This window comes from Jaculus jaculus, chromosome 10 (assembly GCF_020740685.1).
Source record: "Jaculus jaculus isolate mJacJac1 chromosome 10, mJacJac1.mat.Y.cur, whole genome shotgun sequence".
Lineage (NCBI taxonomy): Eukaryota > Metazoa > Chordata > Mammalia > Rodentia > Dipodidae > Jaculus > Jaculus jaculus.
In genome coordinates, this window is record NC_059111.1 from 41,906,464 (window position 1) to 41,932,642 (window position 26,179).

At 40.1% G+C, this 26,179-nt stretch overlaps 3 pseudogenes; all 3 read right to left on the bottom strand.

The window, feature by feature from the left end:
- Positions 1-6,335: 6,335 nt before the first annotated feature.
- Positions 6,336-8,042, bottom strand: LOC101603796 (annotated as a pseudogene).
- Positions 8,043-11,527: 3,485 nt separating this feature from the next.
- LOC101609957 lies at positions 11,528-12,511 on the bottom strand (annotated as a pseudogene).
- A 50-nt stretch (positions 12,512-12,561) lies between these two features.
- On the bottom strand, positions 12,562-12,661 carry LOC123464204 (annotated as a pseudogene).
- Positions 12,662-26,179: the final 13,518 nt, after the last annotated feature.

Consider the following 26,179-nt stretch of genomic DNA (forward strand, 5'->3'; position numbering starts at 1 on the left):
TCCTCTATCAACAAAGAGGTTAAGATTTCTGGTCTGTTGAGGGATCCTAGTCAGCTTGTGAGCAAGTGAGACCCTTCACTGGTACAACCAATCCCAGTTACCTTTTTGGATGATTTTGGTGTCAGTCAAGTTGCTGGCTGGGTCGTTGGGCTGCTGTCTTGATTTCTGGAGCTGGGCACTGGCTTTTCCTGAAGGGCAACCTGAGGCTGGCAACTGTGGCCCTGCAGATCAGCACCCCCATTGCTGGAACCGCTACTGCTGCTGCTGAAGCTGCCTCTGCTGGATCTGTCGCCACTGCTGCTGTTAAAGCTGCCACTGCTGGGTTGTTACCACTGCTGTTGAAGCTGCTGCTGAAGCTGCTGCTGCTGCTGCTGCTGTAGCTGCCACTGCTGGTTCCACCACTGCTGGCACCACTATTGCCAGTGCTGGAGCAGCTGATTTTGCTGCCAGACCCTGCTCCTGCTTGGGTCATGCTGTCAGCTCAAGTTGGCATGGCTGGTTCCTGGGACTGCTGCTCTGTTCACTGGAGCTGGTCTCAGGTGGGGGGGGGGGAAGGGAGGGAGCTACAGCTGCTCTAGTTCTCTCGCTGTTCCATGTGTTCTTCTACCTCATGTGCTCCTCTGGTGTTCACTGTCGCTCACCCTTCACGTTTCTTGAGTTGAGGAGAGCTCTGATGTGAGTGTAAGCTCCCCTCACCTGCTTTTTCCTGGGGCTCGAGCTGAGCCTGGTGCCTTTCTGGTGTGCCACCGCTGCTGCCACAGTCAGCAGACCTGCCAGGGCTGCTTTTGCTGGCCTTTGTGGGCTCTGGATGCTCTGGATCTCTTCTACTTCTCCCCTGCCGTTTCAATTTCCTATACACCTCACTTTTTAGTAAAAGTGTGTATTTTGCTGAGTTTTTTTGGTCTTTTTCCCCCCTAGGCTGCTTTGCCAAGGTACCTATGCCAACATCTTAACCGGAAGTATCTGTTTGATCTTTTCATAGTGTCCCGATATCTAAAAATTCCCATTCATACTTTCCTATTAGCTTGTCTTTCTCTTTGTTGGACTGTATTAGATCTCCCGCCTAGTCTTCTATTTTATATATTCTGTTCTCTCCTTCATCCCTTCTACTAGTGAGACTTTCTACAGAGCTTTTTATTTGACTGACTATATTTTTCAGAGCTAGAATTTCTGTTTTTTCTTCAGTATTTCTATTTCCTTACTCATGTCTTGTAATGACCCTCTTATCTCATGAAGCTGGTTTTCTGTGTTCTCTTTTAGGAATTTGTTTTCTTCTTTGATTCCTTTGATTTCTTTGAGTATAGATAAAATCTTCTTTTTTGGAAGTCTCTTTGGGGGTCATTTTGATGGATTTATAATTTTTGTGGGATTGTAATGTTTTGAATCTTTGTGTATTAGTGTAGCAGTTTTTTCATTCTGAGTTGATTTGATCCTTGGGCTTTCTAATTATCTGAAGTGTTCTTAGATGTGTAAATCCTACTTTATATATCTTCAGGGTAGGAGTGTAAGGTGCCAAGTGTAGCTCTTGTACTCCAATCCAACCACAAAAGTAATCCTAGGTTTTGATTTTGCCTGCTATTCAAGTATTCTAGTGGGCCAGGTGGAAAAAATTTACTGCCAAATTCTAAAAATTAACTGAGTAATATACACATTCAATAACAACCAGCACAGACTATGCAAATTTGGGGATTAATACAAACAGATACCCTTAGAAAGTCAAAATCCCTAAGGGTGTGTGTTGCTCTACACTCAATCCTGTCAGCTGGGAGATTGAGATTTCTGTTCTGAAATAGATTCCAGATCAGCCTGAGTCTGATTAGACCCTGCCCCCAATAATAACATAAGAAAAAGACAAAGGCCCTATGAATCAACCCCCAAATACAACTTACTTGAGAATGGTAAAGCCAACCAAGAATATATAACCTATAAGCTGCCTTGACATGGAAAGTGCAATTAGCACTTCCAGTGCAGGCCTATATTCCTTCTTTTTTTTGTCAGTCATCCTCACTACCACCAGGCTTCCAAGCTCACCAATGCTAAGTGCCCACCTCAATCCCTTTGTGTTGTGCTATGGATCTGGTGTTCTGATCAGCTGTGCTGGATTCCCTGCCACTGGGGGATGAATGAGTTCTCTGGAGATTCACTGTTCTGATGGTTAGGGGATAGGAGAGTGAAGGAAGCCTAGAATTGTACTGGAATGGCTCTGCTGGTCCCACCTGTATCCTCTTCAGCAGCTCCTCAGGTGGTCTCTGCTGTCTCCCTTTCAGGTTTCTTAACTTTGTGAGGAGGCTGATGCAATTGGAAAAATCCCCTCATTTGGTCTTTGCTCTTGCAGCTCAGCACTAGGTGGAGCAGGTGCATGGATCCAGGCCACAACTGCCTCAGTGGGATTTTGGAAGGTTTCTTCCTTTCTGATATATCTTGATCTCTCCTGCTTCTTTCCTATGGCTTATAATATCCTAAACACCTTCACTTTTCAGAAGAAAAGTTTATTTTGCTGTGGTTTTGCTTAAATCCCTCCCTAGGCGGTTTGGCATGACTGCTGTGCTGCCATCTTACCTGGAGGTCCCCGATTGTGTGATTCTATGCTGTAGTATCCTCTGTGTTTTTACTGGAAGCTTCCATTAAGAGGCTAAGCATTCTTGGTGGTAATTTGTAACTTGAGGTCTTATATTGATTGTTTTGTGTTGGGGTTTGCCCATCTCTAGTATGACCTCTCATTGTTTTGAGACAGCAGTACTTGTTCCACTTGTGGCTTGTGAGTTGTATCACCAGGTCAATGTTGGTTAAAGGAGTAGTGTGGGGAAGTTGTCTGCCTGCTTGTTTGTGATGGGTGACCTGGGATATAAGTGGCATCCACCTTGTGTGTATCACCTCCAGGTAGGTTATAGTGTGGCCATAGCCTACTTGGCTTGCTTGCTATCCAGGCGGTGCTCTTTTCTCGCTGTGTTATTTACTGCCTGAGGACTTTGGAGTGTTATCTGTACTGAGGTTCTGTTGGGCACAGGGCTGATGTTCTAGGCCTGACAGGCAGGTTTCTCTGAACTGAGATGTTGTAGATAGGCCCACAGGTGAGCAAATTCACCTGAAGATGACTTCCTTCTTGCCCCCAGCTGGTCCATACTATGCAGTTAGCCACAAGACCTTGTAGGTGCAAGTCACAGGCTTGGCAGTTTGGGACTTGCAGTCTAATGTGTTGCCTCCAACCTTGAAGAAGTTTTGGGGTCTTCTCTGAGTATAGCCCAAAACATGGCCCACCTGCAATAAGCACTTCCTCTCAGCCCAAGTGTGGGCCCAAGACCATCTGCCCACAATGAACATTTTCTCACTGGCCCGAGTATGGGCCCCAAGACTGCCCACCTGCAATGGACAGTTCCTCTCTTGGCCCAAGTGCAGGCCCCAAGACTGCCTACTCATAATGAGCACTTCATTATCTGGCCTCAGTGCAGGCTGTAAGCTCTATTGTTTTTAAAAATTAATTTGTAAATATTAGAAGCTGTGATGAGCCAGGTAGATCCTGATTGTGCTGTGATGGAGAACAAGACTGAAGTTCTGGTATGAAACTGTATTGAAATTCAGATCCCACATCAAGGCTCTATAATTTGAACTGAATGGTCAGACAGGATGTGAGAGTGTTAAGTCATGGTACCATGGAGAATCTAATGCTATGGTTTCCAACCTGAAGGATTAACATTACCAAGAACCTTCAGAAATATAAGATGCTAGGTTCCACCAAGACCTACTGGTACTCAGAAGTCATGTTTTATGATTTTGATGCACTAACTTTGACCACTATTGACTTAATCAAATAAATGTCATTGTTCCCAGAAACACATGTTGTTTTTTTGTTGTTTGTTTGTTTGTTTGTTTTTCAAGGTAGTGTCTCATTCTGGCTCAGGCTGACCTGGAATTCACTATGTAGTCTCAGGGTGACCTTGAACTCATGGCATTCCTCCTACTTCTGCTTCCCAAGTGCTGGGATTAAGTGCCAGGCCACCATGCCTGGCCTCAGAAACACATGGTTTTAAATCACTTTCATTTTTCTTTTATAAGAGAGGCAGGGAGGGGAGAGAGAGAGAAGAAGAAAGAAAAAGAGAGAGAAGGGGGTAAGAGAATTGGTGCACCAGGGCCTGAGCCACTGCCACCTAGTCATGTGTGACCTTGCACCTACATCACCATTGTGTGTCTGGCTTATGTGGGATCTGGAGAGTCAAATATGGGTCCTTAGTTTTTTGCCACCAAACGCCTTAACCACTAAGTAATCTCTCCAGCCCTTAAATCACTTTCAAAAGGGCTCTCCAGTTAGACAGTATAGTAATAATTCAGGTATGTGCCAGTAAAGTACCTGTGAGATTTGCAGCCATGAGTAAACAATTTTAATTTCAGGTGTTCTACTGAAGGAGAAATATGAGAAAGATAGGCTCTTTAGACAGTTTCAGTTAGAAACTAAGGCCCAGAGAGAACCAATGATACCTCACCCTGGTATGAATGGAACTCTTGGCAGGAATGGAACTCATGTCTGATTGAGACTGATGTATAACTGCTATAGTGCCCCTGCTTCCCACAGTCTAGCATGATATCTAGATAGACAGCCTTCACTACCTGGGTGGGCTGACCGTGAAACCTGCCCCTTCAAATATAGAAACCAATTAGACCTTCTCCTTTACATACATGAATTTGATGAAAGAATACATTTCCAATGAGCTGTAAAGGCCATTTATTTTATTTCTCTCTCTCTTTCTCTCACTGTCACTCTCTCTGCTTCTTCTCACTAGCTTTGGTCACAGGAATATGCTTCTTGGTTTGGGTAGTTCTTCTGCTTGTATCTGCTTTATATTTTGGGGTAACTTCTCACTTTTACTACATTATGATATTCCTGTGGTCTGAACTTACCATGTGGATATTTCCCTTACACTCTATGTGTTATTTATTGTTTTATTATTTATTTTATTTTATTATTTTATTATTTTATTACTTATTATTTATTGTTTTATTATTCTGGTACTGGGAGTTACTGGTCAGAGACAGAAAAAACTATTTTAATCTTGGTCTTCATCCCACCCACACCCAAACCCCATTTTTCCAGTGTTACCCCCCCTTACTCCTTTTGAGGGTTATATCTTTTAGGCTATCTCCAAAGATAAAGGTTTCTATGATATCAAGTCATTTTGGATTTAATTTTGTGTTTGTTTTCCCCCTCCCCCCAAATGCTTCTATTGCCTGGGCCTTGAGTTGCCTCTCAGGTATGAGGACAACTGGAGCAGGTCCAGGTTACGAATAATTGACACAGATAATTGACACCATGCTGTGTTTATCTTTTTGTGATGGTGTGAGTTCACTGAGTACGATTGCTTCCAAATCTGTCCATTTTTCTACAAATTTCATTGTATCATTTTGCTTCCTGCTGAGTAGAATTCCACTGTTTAAATGTACCACAACTTCATTATCCAGTCATCCAATGTGCATCTGGATTGATTAACAGTCAAGATACTGAGAAAAACAGGTATGAGAAACATCTTTTATTTCTTCTTAAGAGGTGAAAATAAGTAAGTTTTCTTATATTTCTCACTTGTAAGATTTTTACTCTTAAAAATGCAATCACCTCTTTTCAAAGCACATGCCATCTTAAAAAAAACTTAGCAATATACATTTGCACTCAAAAAAACACATGCAGAGCCATTGTCTTTCTGACAAAATTCTGCATTAAAACCCCACATGATTTCCTGAAAATATGCCCCCTCTCATTTAGGGACTACAAACCACAAACATCAGTGCAACACTCCTTATTTCCATAGGAAACACAGGACCAAGGATACCTTCTGACTGGTTCTTGATGGCTGAGCAACAGTCTCCATCTGTTCTAAGGTACTCTCTCTAAGAACTTGCTGATGTTAGGTACAACTAGAATTCAGTAAAATTTGAGGATCCAAGTGGAGGATGGCGGAAAAATACTTAAGGTCTACCCTGTGCCATAAACTTAGGAAAGAAAATTTACACAAAAAACAAAAACTCTCAGATTTTATCAATGCACCCTTTAAAAAGTTTTAATTTTTTGAAAAGCAGCTTAATGTGAATCAAAAGCAGTTCCTGAGTAACTGCAGTAAACAGTCTTTAAATACATATATATGCACACATACATATATATTTGCAACTTAGCTCATTTGGTTCTGCCCTAAGTCACCTCCCCAGGGTTTAGTTGAGCCACAGTCCTTCCTTCCTTCCTTTCAGTCCCTAACGTGCAAGTACAATAGCATCAGCTCTGGAGCTGGGCATGCTGCAGATGTTTCTTTTTTTGTGAGCATCTGCATGTCTGTCAGGCCAGTTTCAGAGTCACTGCAGGTCACAGTTTTCTCAATCTCACAAAACCTGTGAGCACCAGGGACACCTCATGTCTTCTTCATCAGGTGCCGTGACTGCCATGTGTGGAGCTTGTTGTAGGCTGTCTGGAGCATCTCTTCTATGTGACTCACCAAATTTGTGCTTAAATACTGCCTCTGAATTTTTTCTTGGAATGGACATAACTTTGCAACCTGGAACCATTCCAAATTACTCTTCATTTTCACTACCTTTTCTTCTAGGAATGGTGTATTAACAGGAAAGCAGGACCAGAAATGCCACAGTTCTCCAACAGCCACATACAAGTGTTTCAGTTCAGACTATCATTTGGCACCATCTGGTTTATGGCTTGCTGTGTCCCTCCCTGCATAAGTGTTCCTCCAGGGGACAGTGCTGCAACGGTACCACTAGCAGCACTGCTTGAAAGAACCTGAGTTAACTTGGGTGTATAAGCCTCCATTTCTTGTCTAATACTTTGGAAAGAATTAATAATGTCCTGACTCACTGCATACTGTAGTGACTAGATTGGGGTAGGATCATGGTAATACCTACCTGACTTTTTGAGGTTAAGTGCAATTGTTTTTACGGAGTTATTTTTTTCCCAAGTCTTCATATTCAATGGACTCTTGTAACTTTGCCCTTTTGACTGGTGGCTGAAAGCTGTCTGCATCTCCATAATTTCTGTCTATGCCGCTGGGCTCACCATTTTGTTCATTTTGTGCTTGTTGTTTCCTGAGACCTGCTGCCAGGACCATGGCACTGTAGTGGTTAAACCTCTTGATGATGGCAGCATTACTATTTTCCTTTATGGATTTAGAACTGGAAGTTGATGGCCCAGGGGAAATGCCATAGCCCTCATCTAATGGTTTATCTTCCAAAGCTGTCAAATCTTGCAGTGGATTTTTCACTACTAATGAAACCATTGTTTTTAATCCTTTTTCATCTATCTTGGCACATTCTGCAAAGAGATCCTTTGACCCTGTATTTAGCCGGTCTCTATGAAAATAATGGGACTGGAAAAAACGTGTCCGAATTCCTTTTCTGTCATGTTATGGGGAACATTTTCTGCATATTTCATTTTTACTGATGGATATATCCTAAGTATGGACTCAATGATATCAGAAGTTAAATTATATCTCAAACCATTACAGCCATCTGTTTGGGGCTGGACATCAGCCAGAAAAGCTGCAGAGATGCCAACGTCCTGCTTGTGATTGGATGTAGAAGAACTATCTGTTGCATTCACATTTAAACGAATGGCCCAGAATTCCTCAGCACTGATAACTTGACTTACAAGTAGGTATTTATAAAGCTGGAACAAAACAGGGTCTTCTTGGAGCATTCTGTTTTTCTCTTCCAGCTATTTATTTGCTTTCCTCTTGAATTTGGGCAGTAGCTGCTGTAGAAGGTCCTTCACCGCATCTCTTTCTTTTCCTGCTGTGCTTTCATTGGAAAAATGAAAGTTAGTTGTGTCCCCTGCATGCAGGACCAGCTGAAGTTGAATTTTAGCTTTTCCTTCTGGACCGATTTTCTGGCATTTAATATCTGCATACATATGGCTGATTGTAAATCTATCTTTGCCTTCAGGTGCCCAAGCAATTCTTTCTGCCATGAGATACAGAGCTCCGTCCTGCTTCTTCTGACGTACCTTCTTTACAATCAGCAAAACTTCTTCAGACGAAGTTGCCATGATGGCTAGAAAGTGCGGGTGGGAGTCTCAGCCTCCAGCGGGGAGCGAACGGTCGAGCTCTGCCACGCTGCTCAGAGCCACTGTGGGCAGGAGGATGACACTGAGTGGCCGCAGCCCTCGCCACCGCCTCTGTTACCGGGGGTCTAGCCTCCATCGCTGGCTGCGAGGTCTCTGCGGACACATGACCGGAAGTAAGGCTACTGGTTTTTAAGCATTGATTTTATATCCCTCAAATTTACTGAAGGAATCAATCATCTTTAGAAGTTTTGAGATGGAGACTTTCAGGTCACTTAGGTATAGGATCATGTCATCAGCAAATAGGGCTAATTTGATTTCTTCCTTTCCAATTTGTATCCCTTTCATTTCTTTCTCTTGTCTTATTTCTTGGGCTAGTACTTCTAGTAATTTGTTGAGCAGTGAGAGTAGGCACCCCTGCCTTGTTCCTGATCTCAGTGGGAACTCCTTGAGTTTTTCCCTATAAGAATTATTTGGGCTTTGGGTGCTTTATATATATAGCCTTTATTGTGTTGAGACATAAGCCCTCCATGCCTATTCTTTTTAATCATGACATGGTGGTATATTTTGTCAAAAACCTCCTCTGCATCAATTGAGATGACTATATGGTTCTTATGGTTAAATTTATTTAATGTGAATTATGTTGATGATTTCTATATGTTGAACCATCCCTGCATCCCTGGAATGCAAGCCTACTTGATCAAGTTGGATAATGCTTTTGATGTGTTGCTGAATTCAATTTGCAGGGATTTTGCTCAGGATATGTGCATCTAAATTCATCAAGGATATAACTTGTAGTTTTCTTTCCTTGTTGCACCTCTGCTTGTTTTTGGTAGTAGGAAAATGCTAACTTCATAAAAGGAGTTAGGGAAGATGTCCTGGTCTCCAATTATACAAAGCAATTTGAGAAAAATTGGTTTCAGTACCTCAATGAAGGTTTGATAGAATTCAGCTGAGAAGACATCTGGTCCTGGATTTTTCTTGTGGGGGAGAGTTTTATTTCCTTTTCACTCTCCATGGATGTAATAGGTTTGCTTAGGAAATGAATTTGTTCTGAGTTTAGTTTTGGTAGGTGGTGTGTGTCTAGGAATTCACCCATTTCTTCCATTATCCAATTTTGTGGAGTAGAGATTTTGGAAGTATGCCATGATGATTATTTCAATTTCACTGATGTCTGTTGTACCTCTTCTTTTGCCTTCCTGATTTTGTCAACTTTAGACTTCTGTTTTGGCTTGATCAAATTGGCCAGAGGTTTATCAATCTTTTTTTTTTTTTTTTTTTTTTTAACAAAACAGCTCATCATTTCATTGATTTTGAAAATTGTTTTCTTAGTTTCTAATTCATTAATTTCTGCTCTGATCTTGACTATTTCTTTCTGTATGGAGCTCTTAGGGTTGGATTCTTCTTTATCTAGAACCTTTAGGAAGACAGTTAAGTTATTAATTTGGTATTTCTCTGTCTTTGTTATGGAGGCATTTAGCACTATGAATTTCCCACTTACGACTGCCTTTGTTGTGTCTCATAAGTATTGGAAGGTTTTGTTTTCATTACTGTTCCATTCTAGGAATTTTACAATGTCATTTTGATATCTTCACCAACCCATTTATTGTTTAAAAATATGTTGTTTAGTCTCCATGAACTGGAGTATCCCCTGAAGTATTCTCTGTGTTCAAATATTTTGTGTTAATATAATCATAGAGTTGACTTTTTTCATGCAAAGTTTTCCTTTCATCATTGATTATGAGGGATACTTTTGCTGAGTAGTTTGGGTTACAAGCCATAGTTGTTTTAGACTTTTGAGAGTTTGGTTAAATTTTCTTCAATAATTTTGTTAAGTATGTTCTCTATGCCTCTGGCCTGGATTTCCTCTCCTTCTGCTACACCCCTGATCTGAATGTTTGATCACTTTAGGGTGTCACACATTTCCCTCATATTCTGTTCACAGGATTTTTTGAACTTAGCAAATTTTTTGGCCTCCTGATTAATTTCTCCTGTCTTGCCTTCCAGGTCAGAGGTTCTGTCTTCTATATGAGTAACTCTGTTAGTAAGGGGTTCTAGAGAGAGTTTATTTATTTATTTATTTTTATTTAATTTTTATTAACATTTTCCATGATTATAAAAAAAAATCCCATGGTAATACCCTCCCTCCCCCCTACCTTTCCTCTTTGACGTTCCATTCTCCATCATATTACCTCCCCATCTCAATCGTTGTACTTACATATATACAATACCAACCTATTAAGTACCCTCCTCCCTTCTTTTCTCTTCCCTTTATATCTCCTTTTTAACTGACTGGCCTCTGCTACTAAGTATTTTGAGAGGCTGTTTTTTTTTTTGACATTTGATAAGAGATTTAGTCACACTTTATTTTATATATAAATTCCTCCATTGGTGGAACAGAATTTCATAGGACATAATTTTTTAGTTCAATGGGACTTTCACATGATCACAGTCACAAAATTGGCACACTATATTAATAAAATCAAACAACTAGACAATGTATGTATCTTTATGTCAAATCTCAGAATGCACTATCCTTCACACATGATCTTGGAAGTATCTGCTATGAGCTTACTAAAATATTAACCAGAGAAAATGTGAGGTCACAAATGACAGTTTACAAAATAAAACCTCTTTTCCAATAGCTACTTGTTTTATAGAAAAATATTATAAATAAAATTAGTGCTATTCAAGGTGTTCATTTTGAAATCACATGATACACAGATTCAAACCATTATTTTCCTCTCACATAGAGACACACACACTGTGAAGACTGAATTACTGATGAAATGTGCCTTACCCAACACTGCCCATTTAGTGATGTCATGTTGCACACTCTGTGGGCACAGTCAGAGTGAGTGGATTCAAACATCTCTAGTTATTGGGCACACTTATAATTTGTTCCTAGTTTGAGACTCAGAAAAAGTGTTTGAGAAATAGGACAAAATGTGTATTTTTGTCTTCCCTCCTGAAATTTGTCAAAACTTTTAAGTTTAAAACAGATTCCTCCCCCCACCCTTTTTGGTAGAAAGAAATAGCTAATTACTTTTCATAGATGTAATCTTATTCAGATGTATTCAATTCTTTTTTCTTTTTTCAAGGTAGGGCCTCACACTAGCCCAGGCTGACCTAACCGTCACTCTGTAGTCAGGCTTGCCTTGAACTCACAGTGATCCTCCTACCTCTGCCTTCCAAGTGCTTGGTTTGAAGATGTATGCCACCATACCTGGCTATCTATTTTTAGACAGGCTCTCATTCTATAGACCAAACTGGCCTGAAATTCACTATATAGCTTAGACTGGCCTAGAACTTGTTGCAATTCTGCTTCAGTCTCCAGAGTGCTGGCCTGAGCCACCATGTCTTGCTTCAAGTTTTCATTTTTTTCTGGAGGGTGGGAGGCTAACATTGGACAAACAGATGTTTCCAAGAGTACAGCTACAGTCAAACTGCTTTGGTTTCTTCTTTCACATGATTATATAAATTTTAAAGAAAAGAAGCCTCACAAGCTATGTACAGCAGCTTACACTCAGTGTTTCTTTGTCACTTGATGTACAGTTAATATTAATTCATGGCAAATGCTCATCACATCATCTGTGTAGGCACGTCAAAGCTCTGGAGCTTCACTGCAGGGGTGAGGTCTTTGGTGGGATCATGATTCTGGACTCCATCTCCTGAATAAGCGGGACTGTGTAGCATACCAATTCTTCCCAGCCGTGTTTGTGCCATGCTGCATTCCATATGTCTTCCCTGGTCTGCAGATCTTTGTAAGCCCAAAGACGGTGCACCATGTATAGCTGCCCAGTCTGAGAGAAGAACCCCCCACGGCTTCATTCCCGTCCTGTCTATAGTGGATTGCAGAGCCCAGTAATTTCCCCATTCAGTCATGGCTCCTGGTTGGAGTTGGTAAGACCTGAGTTCATATATATTAGGTCCTGACCGAGGCACAGGCTCATTCCAGAAACTGAATTCCAATAGCAGTTGATTCTTCCTAGAGAGAAGCATGTTGCTTCTTGCCTTACGGAAATTCACAAATTCCTGATTTTCTCTGAGTTTATTCATGACCTCTGTGAGAGCTGGATAGCCTCCTTCGTACCTCCAGAGGTGGACAGCTTGATCCTGCTCGCCATACATGTTCCAAGTCCCCACCAAGGTACAAGGGTAATGTTTGTCTTCATGAATCTTAGGACCACCTCTTGATAAATTTTGTTGTGTGCTTCTAGGCAATCCGGCTTAACATTATGAAACTAATTTGTACAGACTGCTTGTTTCCTTTTTGGCTAGGAGATTAGAGTGAGCATCTTTTCTTGGATGAACTTCCCTGACAAATAAGGATTTTAACCAGCTGTCTTCCCAAGGCCTCTTACTGGAGGTCATCAGTATCCGGAGCCGGGGCAGGAGGCTGCCAACGGCGGCCCGCCGTCCCAGGCCTCCCAGCGGGCAGCTCCTCGGCGCCAGCACTCGTGCTGCCATCTTGCTCCAAGCTCCCACCGCCGGGGGCCTGAGAGGGTTTTTTTTTTTTTTTAAATATGGAACACTTCACTTAATCATCCTGGCACAGGGAACATGCTAATCTTCTCTATATCATTCCAATTTTAGTATATGTGCTGCCAAAGCAAGCACTCCAGACAGGTTTTTATAAGCTCTATTTGAGTTTTGTTTTCTGTTATTTTGCATCATGTCCATCTCTTTTTTGAGGTATGCTTTCAGATCAAGTTCTAATTTTCTTGATGCTTCCTGGATTTCATTTTTGCATTTGCTCAAGTCGTCATTAAGCTTAATCAATTAGTTGTTGATTTCTTTGATTTCTTGACTCCAGTTCAATTCATTCAGATCTGTTTTGAGGGTTCTAACATTTTCTTCAATTAAGGTAAGCCTTCTGTCAAAAGCTGAACACTCTAAGACACAATTTTGTTCAATTTCATGGATACAATTATTGGTTTTTGATGGTTTACTTCCTGTTCAGCAATTCTTTTAATCAGGCTCTCATTGATTGTTGTGTTTTCATTTTGTGATTGAGTTTTTGTTGATTTCTCTATGATTTAATTGAAGGGTTCCATTGTGGGACTAGGTATCCTTGGTGGATTTCTCTCAGTTTTCTGTCTTTTCTTGGCTTTTTTGTATTGTGGTCTACCCATCTTGGGGAGGCACTGTATTCCATTGTCCTTATAGGACATTCAGAGGGAGTTCTCTTTTAAATGTGAACTGGATTGCTGTACTGGTGTGTGATGGGGTTATAATCTCAGATGTGCAAATTGTGGAGATTGCAGGTACATCAAAAGTACCTGGGGAACTGGTAGCTCTGGCCTACTCGCTCCACTTTCACATACTCTTTAGAATGTGGGAATTGCTGGTTGGGGAACCAGGCACCAGGAAGCTGGAGAGCCAGAGGCAAGAGACCTGCTCCTACAGTGGCTCTCCTACCCTCTGACTTAGGGGAACAGGGATATCCATACCCAAAGGTCAGTCAGGAGACCAGAGCAAAAGCCCTGCTTCCACAGCTCCCACACAGGGAAAAGGCCTCTCCCATTCACAGGCAGGAGAACCTACCATGATATGGGAACTGGGAGGAGCCAGGGAACTGGGATGTGGCCTACACACTTGGTGCTGCACACACACTCTATTGCAGGATATCCAGGAAGTGGGGACTCAGGGTCACATCAATCAGGAAGGAGGAGTAAGGGGCTTGTTTCCTCAGCAAGCTCACAGAGTCCAAGCAGCCCTAAGCCAGCTTCAGGGGTCCTACTGGGACCAGGGAACTGGGAGGAGCTAGGGAACAGAGATCTGGCCTACTCACACTGTCCAGTATACACCCTCTGGTGCAGAGTATCTTGGAATTGGAGACACAGTGACACTTCAATCAGGAAGGAGGAACAAGGGGCCTGCATCTGCAGCAAGCTCACAGGGTCCAAGCAACCCCAAGCCAGCCAGAGGGGGACAAAGCAGGACCAGCCTTCTTTTCTGCTCTAATACTTTAGAGTGGTCACTCAATCTACATGGCCAAATAGATATAGTTCAAAGCAGAATTTTACCCCACCATGGATACAGAAATAAAAACCAGGAAATACAACACTTACCATCCACTGAAATTTTATAAGCAAGTACCTTTTTCCCCCTTTTAGTTTTTTAATTTTAATTTTAATTTTTTATTGACAACTTCCATAATTGTAAACAATATCCCATGGTAATACCCTCCTCCCTCCCCTCACTTTCATCTTTGAAACTCCACTCTCCATCATATCTCCTCCCACTCTCAATCAGTCTGTCTTTTATTTTGATGTCATCATCTTTTCCTCCTATTATTATGGTCTTGTGAAGGCAGTATCAGACACTGTGAGGCCATGGATATCCAGGCCATTTTGTGTCTGGAGAAGCATGTTGTAAGGAGTCCTACCCTTCCTTCAGCTCTTACATTCTTTCTGCCTCCCCTTCCACAATGGACCCTGAGCCTTGGAAGGTGTGATAGAGATATTTCAGTGCTAAGCATTCCTCTGTCACTTCTCAGCACCATTGTGTCCATGCCTTCAGAGTCATCCCAAGGTCACTGCCATCTGAAAAGAGAAGATTCTCTACCAAAAATTAGAGTAGCACTAATTTATGGGTATGAACATTAAGAGGAATGCTTACTGGGCAGTTTGGTGAGCATAGTTTATACATTTAGCCAGACACCAGCAAACATTACACCTCTAGGTCTTGTGACTACCCCTATTGTAGGTTTTCAGTATCAGGGATGTATTACCTCCCACGGAGTGGCCTCCAGTCAAATTAGAGGATGATTGGTTTCCCCCATAGCAGACATGCCACTATTGTACCTGTTGGATCATTTGGCCTAGCTAGCCAAATTTAAGGCTTTCAGTGTCCACTGTTGAGTATCTTCACTGGTGATTTCTCTCTCTCTCATTGAACTGCATGCGGCATGGCTTTTTCCAGCTTTCTGTCAGTTGGTCTAAATGGAGGAGGTTTTCAGCTCAGCTCCAGAAGAATGTCTCAGTGACCTCATAGCCCAAGTATGTGGAGTTTTCAGAAATAGGGTCTTACCATCTACTCTTGTTGGGAAACCAAGAGCCTTGGCAATTGCCGGTAATGTTTTGAGGATATGAGGGACCTCCCTGGCCAACAACTCATTGGAAGGTATCCCATCCCTGGCACTGAAAATTTTCTAGTAACAATCTTTAGCTTCTGAGTGTTCCTTTGTCCAAAAAAGTTTTCCATGTAACTTATTTATATACTCTTAGATTTTTATTAGCCCTCCCTCTATGTTTCCTTTACTCAATCTCTTCCCCTGAACTCACTTAGGTCTTTACACCCCCATTCATCTGTTCTTCTACTTAGATATATATAATACCATCCTATTGAGTGACCTCCTCCCTCCTTTCTTTTCTTTTCTTTTCTTTTCTTTCTTTCTTTCTTTCTTTCTTTCTTTCTTTCTTTCTTTCTTTCTTTCTTTCTTTCTTTTTTTTTTGTTTGTTTTCAAGGTAATGTCTCGCTTTAGCCCAGGCTGATCTGGAATTTACCACATAGTCTCAGGGTAGCCTTGAATTCACAATGATCTTCCTACCTCTGCCTCCTGAGTACTGAGATTAAAGACATGCACCACCATGCCTGGCCTCCTCCCTCCCTTTCTATTCCCTTTATATCTCTTTTCTAGCATACTGGCCTCTGCTACTGAGTTTTATTCCTATTCATATAGGAGTCCAGTCATTTTTAGCTAGGATACACATATGAGAGAGAACATATAACGTTTGGCTTTCTAGGCCTGGTTTACTTCACTAAGTATAATTCTCTCTAGACCCATCCATCTTCCTGTAAATTTCATAACTTCATTTTCCTTTTCCACTGAGTAAACTCCATTGTTAAATGTGCCACATCTTCATTATCCACCCATCAGTTGAGGGACATCTAGGCTGGTTATATTTCCTAGCTATTGTGAATAGAGTGGCAATAAACATGGTTTAGCAAGTATCTCTAAGGTAGTGAGATGAGTCCTTAAGATCTATGCCTAGCAGTGGTATGGCTGGGTCATATGGTAGATCTATTGTTAGCTGTCTCAGGAACCTCCACACTGATTTCCTCAATGGTAGACCAGATTGAATTCCCACCAACATTTGTAGAGGGGTTCCTCTTTTACTGCATCGTCACCAGGATTTATTGTCATTTCTTTTCACAATGGTAGCCAATCTGACAGGAATGAGATGGAATCTCATCATAGTTTTAATCTGCATTTCCCTGATGACTAAGGATATAGAACATTTTTTAAGATGTTTGTATGATATCTGTATTTCTTCTTTTGAGCACTCTATTTCCATAGCCCATTTTTAATTGGGTTGTTTGATTTCTTATTATTTATTTTTTGACTTCTTTGTAATCCTAGATATTAATCCTCTATCAGATTTATAGTTGGCAAAGATTTTCGCCCATTCTGTAGGTTGCCACTTTGCTCTAGTCACAGTATCCTTTGCTGTACGAAAGCTTTGTAATTTCATGAGGTCCTAGTGGTTGATCTGTGGTTTTATTTCAGGAGCAATTGGGTTATATTTAGAAAGTTTTTGCCAATACAAATATATTGAAGGGATCCCCCTACATTTTCCTCTAGCAGTTTCAGAGTTTCAGTTCTGATATTAAGGCCTTTGGTCCATTTGGACTTAATTCTTGTAGATGAAGAGAGATAAGGATCTATTTTGATCTTTCTACAGATACATATCCAGCTTACCCAGCACCATTTGCTGAAGAGGCTGTCTTTTCTCCAATAAATATTTTTGGCATTTTTGTTGAAGAAGAGGTGGCTAAGCAAACTGGACTTACATCTGGGTCCCCTATTCTGTTCCATTGATCTACATGTCTGTGTTTGTGCCAGTGCCATGCTGCTTTTGTTACTATGGTTCTATAAATATAGGTTAAAATCAGGTATGGTGATACCACTGAACTTATTTTTGTTGCTCAAAATTGTTTTAGATATTCGAGGTTTTTCATGCTTCCAAGTGATTTTTTGGATTGTTTTTTAATATTTCCATGAAGAATGCCATTGGCATTTAGATTGGGATTGCATTAAATGTGTAGATTGCTTTTGGTAAGATTGCCATTTCTCAATATTGATTCTTCTGAACCAAGAACGAGGTATGTCTTTCTATTTCCTAGTGTCTTCTGCAACTTCTCCCTTCAGTGTTTTCATTGTAGAGATTCTTCATTTCCTTGGTTAGGTTTATTCCAAGGTACTTTATTTATTTATTTATTTTTGATGTGATTGTCAATGGGAGTGATTCTCTAATTTCATCCTCTATGTGTTTGTTGTTAGCATATAGGAAGGGTAATTATTCTATGTGTTTATTTTGTATCCTGCTACATGGCTATAGGTGTTTATTAGCTCTAATAGTTTGCTTGTAGAGTCATTAGGCTACTTTATGTATAGAATCATCTCATCTGCAAATAATGAAAACTTGATCTCTTTCTTTCTAATTTGTATCCCTTTTATATGTGTCTCTTGCCTTATTGCTATGGCTAAGACTTCCAGTATTTTATTAAATATAAGTGGGAAAAATGGACACCCTTGTCTGGTTCCTGATGTTAGTGGAAAAGCTTCAAGATTTGTTCCATTTAGTATTATGTTGGCTGTAGCTTTGTCATAAGTAGCCTTTATTATGTTGAGATATGTTCCTTCTATTCCTAGTCTCTGTAGGACCTTTGTCATGAAGGGATGCTGGATTTTGTCTAATGCTTTCTCTGCATCTAATGAGATGGTCATGTGATTTTTGTCCTTCAGTCTGTTTATATAGCATATTACATTTATCAGTTTGCATATGTTGAGCTATCCCTGCATCTCTGGTGTAAAGCCTACTTGGTCTGGGTAAATCATTTTTCTGATATATTCTTGTATTCTGTTTGCCAATTTTTGTTTGAGAAGTTTTGCATCTATGTTCATGAGGGAGATTGGTCCATAATTTTCTTTCTTCTTCTTGTTTTTTTGTTCTATCTTTGTCTGGTTTTGGTATCAGGGTGATGCTGGCTTAGTAGAAGGGGTTGGGTAGGATTCCCTTTTTCACATTTTGTGGAAAAGTTTAAGAAGAAGTGGTGTTAGTTCTTCCACAAAGGTCTGGTAAAATTCACCAGCGAATTTATCTAGACCTGGACTTTTCTTAGTCGGGAGATTTTTTTACAATTGGTTGGATCTCCATACTTTTCCTGGTCTATTTAAGTAGTTAATATCATCTTGATTTAATTTAGGAGGTCATATAAATCAAGGAAATCATCCATTTCTTTCAGATTTTCAAACTTAGCAGAGTATATAGCATGTCTCTATGATTTTTTTGAATTTCTCTGGTATCTGTTGTGATGGTGCCTTTTTCATCTCTAATTTTATTAACATGTGTTTCTTTTCTCTTTTGTTCAGATTTGCTAAATGTTTAGCAATCTTGTTTATCCTTTCAAAGAACCAATTCTTTGTTTCATTGATTCTTTGGATTGTTCTTTTTGGTTTCTATTTTTTACTTTTTGTTTTTAGAAGTAGGGTCTCACTGTATCCCAAGCTGACTTGGAATTCACTCCGTAGTCTCAGAGTGGCCTTGAACTCTTGGTGATCCCCCTACTTCTGCTTCCCAAGTGCTGAGATTAAAGGCATGTGCCACCATGCCTGGCATGGTTTGTATTTTATTAATTTCTGCCCTAATCTTTATTATTTCTTCCTGTCTACTGATTTTCTATTTGCCTTGTCCTTCTTTTTCCAAGGCTTTAAGGTGAAGCATTAACTTATTTACCTGCGAGCTTTCTAATTTGTTAATATAGGTGATTAAAGCTATGAATTCCCCTCTTAGGGCTGCCTTCAGTGTGTCCCAAAGGTTTTGGTATGTTGTGTTCTCATTATCATTTGACTCTATGAATTTTTTGATTTCCTTCTATATTTCTCCATTGACCCAGTCATCCCTTAGTAGTGTATTGTTTATTTTCCATGATTTTTTCCAGGATTGTAATGTGTATGCTTTATAAGTTTTCTTGCTACTAATGTGTAGTTTGATCCCATTGTGTTCAGATAGAGTGCAAGGAATTATTTCAATTTTCCTATATTTTTAAAGATTTGCTTTGTGTCCTTATATATGGTCTATTTTAGAGAATGTTCCATGTGCTGCTGAAAAGAATGTGTATTCTGTAGCATTTGGATGAAATGTCTTATATATATCTATTACTTCCATTTGTTTGATCACCTCATTTAATCCAGATGCATCTCTGTTTATTTTTTTGGATGACCTGTCAATTGATGAGAGTGGGGAACTGAAGTCACCCACTACAACTGTGTTTGGTGTTACCTGTGACCTCAGTTCTAATAGTGTTTGTTTGATTAAGTTGGGAGCCCCCATGTTTGGTGCATATGTGTTGAGGATTGTAATGTCCTCCTGTTGGAGTGTTCCTTTAATTAATATAAAATGACTTTCCTTATCTTTCCTAAGTAATGTTCATCTGAAGTCTACCCTGTCAGATATTAGGATAGTGACCCTGCTTGTTTTTAGGTCCATTTGCTTGAATCACTATTTTCCAAACTTTCACCAAAAGATAGTGTCCATACTTTATAGAAAGGTGAGTTTCTTGGAGGCAACAAATCGAAGGATCCTGCTTTTTAACCCAGTCTGCAAACCTATGTCCTTTGGCTGGGGCATTGGCCATTGATATTAAGAGTTAAGAGTTATTATTGAAAGGTATGTATTTATTTTTACCATTTTTCTTGTTTTGTAGTTCTTCTGGTCTTTCTTTGTTCTCTTATATTAGCTAGTATTTGGGTATGGTTTGTTTTTTCCAGGTTTCTTTTTTTTCTTTTTTTTTTTTTCTTTTGGTTTTTCAAGGTAGGGTCTCACTCTAGCCCAGGCTGACCTGGAATTCACTCTGTATTCTCAGGGTGGCCTCGAACTCATGGTGATCCTCCTACCTTTGCCTCCCAAGTGCTGGGATTAAAGGTGTGCATCACCATGCCCGGCTTCCAGGTTTCTTATATGAGTGCTTGTCTTTCTCTTCAGTATGGAGGATCCTATCAAGAATTTTCTATAAAGCTGGTATTGTCTTCAATATTCTTTTAGCCTGCTTTTGTTGTGGAATGTTCTTATTTCTCCAACTATTTGAATGGATAGCTTTGCAAGATAAAGTAACCTTGGTTGACAGTTGTTATCTTTCAGAACTTGGAATACATTATTCTAAGCCCTTCTGGCTTTTAAAGTTTGTGTTGAGTAATCTGCTGTGATCCTGAAGGGCTTGCCTTTGTATGTGACTTTATTTTTCTCTCAAACTGCTTTGAAAATATTCTCCTTGGTTGTATGCTTGTTAGTTTAATTACAATTTGGCAAAGAGAGGTTCTTTCCAGATTTTGTCTGTTTGGTGTTCTAAAGGATTTCTGTATCTGCATTGGCATCTCTTTCCCAATTTGGAGAAATTTTTCTTCAATGATATTGTTGGAAATGCCTATTGTGCCTTTGGAGTGAAATTGTTCTCCTTCTACTATACCCTGAATTCTTATGTTTGATCTTTTCATAGTTTCCTGGATATCTTGAAATTCCCACTCATACCTTCCTATTCTTTTGTCTTTCTCTTTCAACAAAGATTATTAGATTAGATCTGTATTAGATCTGCCACTAGTGTTCTAGTTCAGCCATTCTGTTCTCTCCATGCATTCTACTGATGAGATTTTCTACAGAGGTTTTTGTGTTTTGTTTTGTTTTAAATTTCACTGGCTGTGTTCTTCATTGCTAGTATCTCAGACTAGTTTTTCTTTATTATTTCTATTTCCTATTTATGTCTTGGATTGACTGTCTTATTTCATTAAATTTGCTTCCTATGTCTTCTTGGGTTTTTAATTTCCTCCTTGATTCTTTTTATTTCCTATTTGATTTCCTTGAACATATTTATAATCATTCTTTTAAAATCTTTCTCAGGCATTTACTCTAACTCATTCTCACTGGAGGTCAATTCTGATGCATTCATTCTTGTGTTAACTAGTATTTGAGTATTGTTTGTTTTTTCCCAGTTCCTTATATGTGTGTTTTTCTTTTTCTTCAGCATGGAGGATTCCTTCAAGAATTTTCTGTAGAACTGGTTTTGTCTTAAAATACTCCTTTATCCTGCTTTTGTCATGGAATGTCCTTATTTCTCCGTCTATTTGAATGGATAGCTTTGCAGGATAAAGTTACCTTGGTTTACAGTTGTTATCTTTCAGAACTTGGAATACATTATTCCAAGCCCTTCTGGCTTTTAAATTTTTGTTGAGTAATCTGCTGTAATCCTGATAGGCTTGCCTTTGTAGGTAACTTGATTTTTCTCTCTAACTGCTTTCAATATTTTTTCTTTGGTTTGTATGTGTGGTAGTTTGATTATAATATGGCGAGGAGAGGTTCTTTCCAGGTTTTTTCTGGCTGGGGTTCTAAAGGCTTCCTGTATCTGCATTGGCACCTCTTTCCCAATTTGGGGGAAATTTTCTTCTATGATTTTGATGAGGACACCTACTATGCCTTTGGAGTGAAATTCTCCTTCTACTATGCCCTGAATTCTTATGTTTGATCTTTTCATAGTGTCCCGAGTATCTTGAAATTCCCACTCATACTTTTTTATTAGTTTGTCTTTCTCTTTGTTGGACTGTATTAGATTTGCCACCTGGTCTTCTAGCTTAGATATTCTGTCCTCTCCTTCATCCATTCTTCTGGTGAGATTTTCTACAGAGTTTTTTATTTCATTAACTGTGTTCTTCATTGCTAGTAATTCTAACTGGTTTTTCTTTATTATTTCTATTTCCTTATTTATGTCTAGTATTGACCTCTTTGTTTCGTTAAATTGGCATCCAGTGTCTTCTTTGCTTCCTTTGAATTCTTCTTTGAGTTCTTTGAGCATATTTATAATCATTCTTTCAAATCTTTCTCAGGTATTTCCTCTAATTCATTCTCACTAGAGGTCATTTCTGATGCATTAATAATTTTTGGTGGATTTATATTGTCTTGGTTTTTGGTGTTTCTTGTGTTATAATGTATATATTTTTGCATCCTGTATTATTTAATGATTGGATTTTCCAGTTAGCTGGGCATTATGAGATGTATTAATCAATCTGTTGTTATATATCTTCAGGGTAGGAGCTTAAGGCACTAGGTGTGGCTCTGAAGACTCTCAGAGTATGTACAAAAGTGACTCTAGGTGTTGGATGTGCCTGCTATGAGAGTATTCAGGTAGGCTAAGAGGAACAAAATACAGGCAGATTCTAAATTTTAACTAAACAATGTACACTGTCAAGGAAAGACAGCTCTGAGTATTTATCCAATAGTAGGTATTATGACAACCAGATCCTCTGTCTGTCCCTTAGGCTGTGTGGTGCTTCACCCACTCCCTTAATCCTGACAACAAGGCAGTTAAGATTTCTGGTCTGTAGAGGGTTCCAAGTCAGCTTGTGACAAGGTGAGACCCTTCCCAAATGTATAACAGAAGAGTAAACAAAGTAAATAAAGCCACTATAATTCAAGAAGCAACAAATAACAAAATACAGCTTATTTAAAACTGACAAATTTGACCATCCATCCAATTTAACATATAATTTATCCAGATATGGAAGGTGCAATTAGCACTTCTGGTTCAGGCATATATACCAGGTTTATTGGGCAGGTACTGACCTGGTGTAATCCCATTTACCTTTTGGGGTGATTTTGGTCTCAGCTGCGCTCTTGATTGAGTCCCTCTTTGGTGCTTTGTTAGTTCAGTAGGTGTGGCCTGGTCCTGCTGTTCCCTAGGGCTGGGCACTGGTGTCGGGGTAGAGAAGGGAGTCGATGCTTCTCTAGTTTGCTCACTGTTTCACATTTCTTCTACCTTGTGATCTGCTCCTCTGTTGTTCACTGCCGTTCTCCCTTCACATTTCTTGAGTTTGCAGAGAGCTCCAGTGTGAGTGGAAAATCCCCTCACCTGGCTTTTCCTGCAGCTTGTGCTTGATAATTTCTTTATTCACCTCACTTTTAGTAGAAGAGTGTATTTTGCTTTTTTTGTTTTGTTTTGGTTTTTTTGCTTTCTCCCCCCTAGGCTGCTGTGGTGTGATTCATATACCACCTTCTTAACCAGAAGTTTCAAGTGCCTTTGGTTTGAGATACATTTTATATCTATGCATGATAGTCAGTCATTATATCCATTGCTTTATGATGAATAATTCAGTGTCATTTTTCCTGGATGCTGTCAATCTGCTTTCTGGTTACTTCTTTTGGATATTTCATATTAATGGAATCATGAGGGAAGTGACCTTTTGAGTCTTGCTGATTTCATTTGAAATAGTGTTTTCAAGGTATACTCATGCTGTGAAACTTTCATAGCTGAATAATATCACATTGTATGGATAGACCACATTTTCTTTTTTAATATTATTATTATTATTATTTTGGTTTTTCGAGGTAGGGTCTCACTCTGGCTCAGGCTGACCTGGAATTCACTATGTAGTCTCAGGATGGCCTTGAACTCTTGGCGATCCTCCTACCTCTGCCTCCCAAGTGCTGGGATTAAAGGCGTGCACTACCACACCCGGCTTTTAATATTATTTTTATTATCAACACATTTTGTATGGATACATCATGTGTTGGTATCCTCTTTTCCCTTGTCCCTACCCCCATTCCACTGGGGATGCCCTCAGTGGGTTTATGTGTTGTGGGAACAGTAGCAGGTTATTTTGGGGGGAGGGAATGCCTCTCAGCATGATGGCTCAACCTGTGGCTCTTAAAATCTTCCTGCTTCCTCTTCTGCAAAATTCCCTGAGCTGTGGTGGGTGAGTTTTAAGTCTACTTTAGTGATGAGCTCTAAGGCTCATCAGGATCTCTGCTTTGACAGGTGGTTAACATCATCAGTGTCTTTCTCCTATACCCTAGTGCTGATTATCAGGTTCAGCACTGAAGCCGTGCTCATGCTTGCCTAGTCAATTCCTCTGTGGTTTCAGCTATGGTTTGGCTATAGTGCGAGGGGTAGTTTATCTCCTCTGGTCTCACTACCTTCTGAAAAAAAAGAACATATTCTCCAACGGAGAGTTAAGTCAGCACAGTTTAAATGAGATATGCATTATTAATTTAGTGAGAATTTGATGCATGTAACCCCTCTTTTAGCCAAAAACTAATGAGAGTTTGACACTGGAGAGCATTATCTTGATCTCCATAGGATTCTAATCTGGTTCCCAATTCCAGATATGGGTTCCTTTACACTGAGCAGATCTCTTAGCCAATCAAAAAAGTATTGCTTACCCACTGAGGCTGTGTGCCACTATTGCATTGCTGTATACATCACTCAGAGTGTTTGCTTCTGAGTAGCTTAGACCTTTGGTTGCTCAGACCATTGTTGGCCACTTTCCCCCAGTAGCCCATGTAGCACTTTCCAGCACTAGACAGGCTGTCTGGGGACTGGCTTCTTCTGGATTCCAGCCAGGTCTCTCCATGTTTTGTGTCAGCAGCATATGGTATCTTCAGAAACAGGGTCTTAGCATTTGCCTTAGGTGGGAAATCAATTGCTTTGACAGAAGCCTGTCTAGATTTGGGGATCTCACATGTCTCTCAAATGAATAGCTCATTGTGGGTAGCAACCCACAATACTGGGATACTGGGAGTTACAATCCAGAGATAGAAAAAAATTCTTTTAAGCTTAGGCCTTGACCCACCATCTCCAGGTCCCTACTTTTCAGGTGTTCTCCCCTTACACTTTTTGAGGGTTATATCTTTTAGGCTATCTCCAAAGATAAAGGTTTCTAGAGTGACAGCTTATTTTGGATTTAGTATTGTGTTTATTTTTCCCTCCCCTCCTCTTTGCTTCCCTTCCCCTCCCCCAACCCTTCTATCCCTATTGTCTGGGTCTTGAGTTGCCTCATAAGTGTGAGAGCAACTCTACCTGGTTCAGGTTAGGAACCCCACAGATAAGTGACACCATGCAGCATTTGTTTTTCTGTGATTGTGTGAGTTCACTGAGCATGATCTGTTCCAAGTCTGCATTTTTCTACAAATTTCTTTTCTTACTGTTGAATACAATGCCATTGCGTAAACGTACCACAACTTCCCTATCCATTCACCCAATGATGGGCAGCTGAGTTGATTCCAGTTCTTAGGTATAATGAATTAAGCAGCTATAAAAATGGTTTAGCAAATATCTATGTAGTAAAGCATGAAGCCTTTGGGATAAATGCCCAGTAAGGGAATAACTGGGTCTGTTGGTAGCTCTATGTTCATTTTTTTCAACAATCTTCAGATTTATTTCTGTATTGGTTGTACAAGTTTATATTCCCACTGACAGTGAATGAGTGTTTCTCTTTCCCCACATCCTCCCCAGCATTTGTTGTTGATAGACTTTTAAAAATTATTTCTTTTTTCTTAGATATGGACATATTGTGTATGTAAACATCACATGTTAGTACCATCCCTTCCCTCCTCCTTTCCTCTTTTCTGAAGAGGCCTTCTTCATTGGGGATGCAGGTCAACCACATGGGGGTTGTGAGTCATGCATTATGGGGGCAGCAGTTAGTTATGGGGGAGAGGCAATGTCTCTGTGCAAAATGTCCCCACTTGTGGTTCTAACAATCATTCTGCCCCTTCTTCTGCAAAATTCATTGAGCCATGCTGGGAGCATTTTAAGTCTACTTCAGTGATGGGCACTTAGGAGCTTCTTGAACTCTGGTTTGGTAGGTGTTTAGTGTCCTCAGTAAATTTCTCCATCACCTTGTGCTGATATCAGCTTAACAAACAGAGAAGCATTCTTGCTCATTTCCCCACTTCCTCTATGGTTTCAGCTGGGGCTGAGTTGGAGTGCACTGGGTCCTTTATCTCCTCAAGTCCAGTTCCCATCTTTTCAGATTCTGCAACAGGGAGTGAAGTCAGTGCCAGTTAAATGGGACTTAAAGAGAATTAAAAGAGTATAGACCATCTTATAGTCTAAGGTTAGTGGGAGCTTGACAATGGAAAGCAGAATCATTATCTGAATATGACTCTGACTTGTTTCCCAGTTCCAGATACAGTTTCCTTTCCACTAAGTGGATCTGTTAGCTAATCCAAGAGCAGTTGCTTATCCACCATGGCTGTGTGCCACTATTGCACTTGTGTGAGCATCACATCAGGTTGTTTGCTTCTGAATCTCTTAGACTTTGAGTTGCTTGGACAGATGTTGGCCACTTTCCTTGGTAGCTCA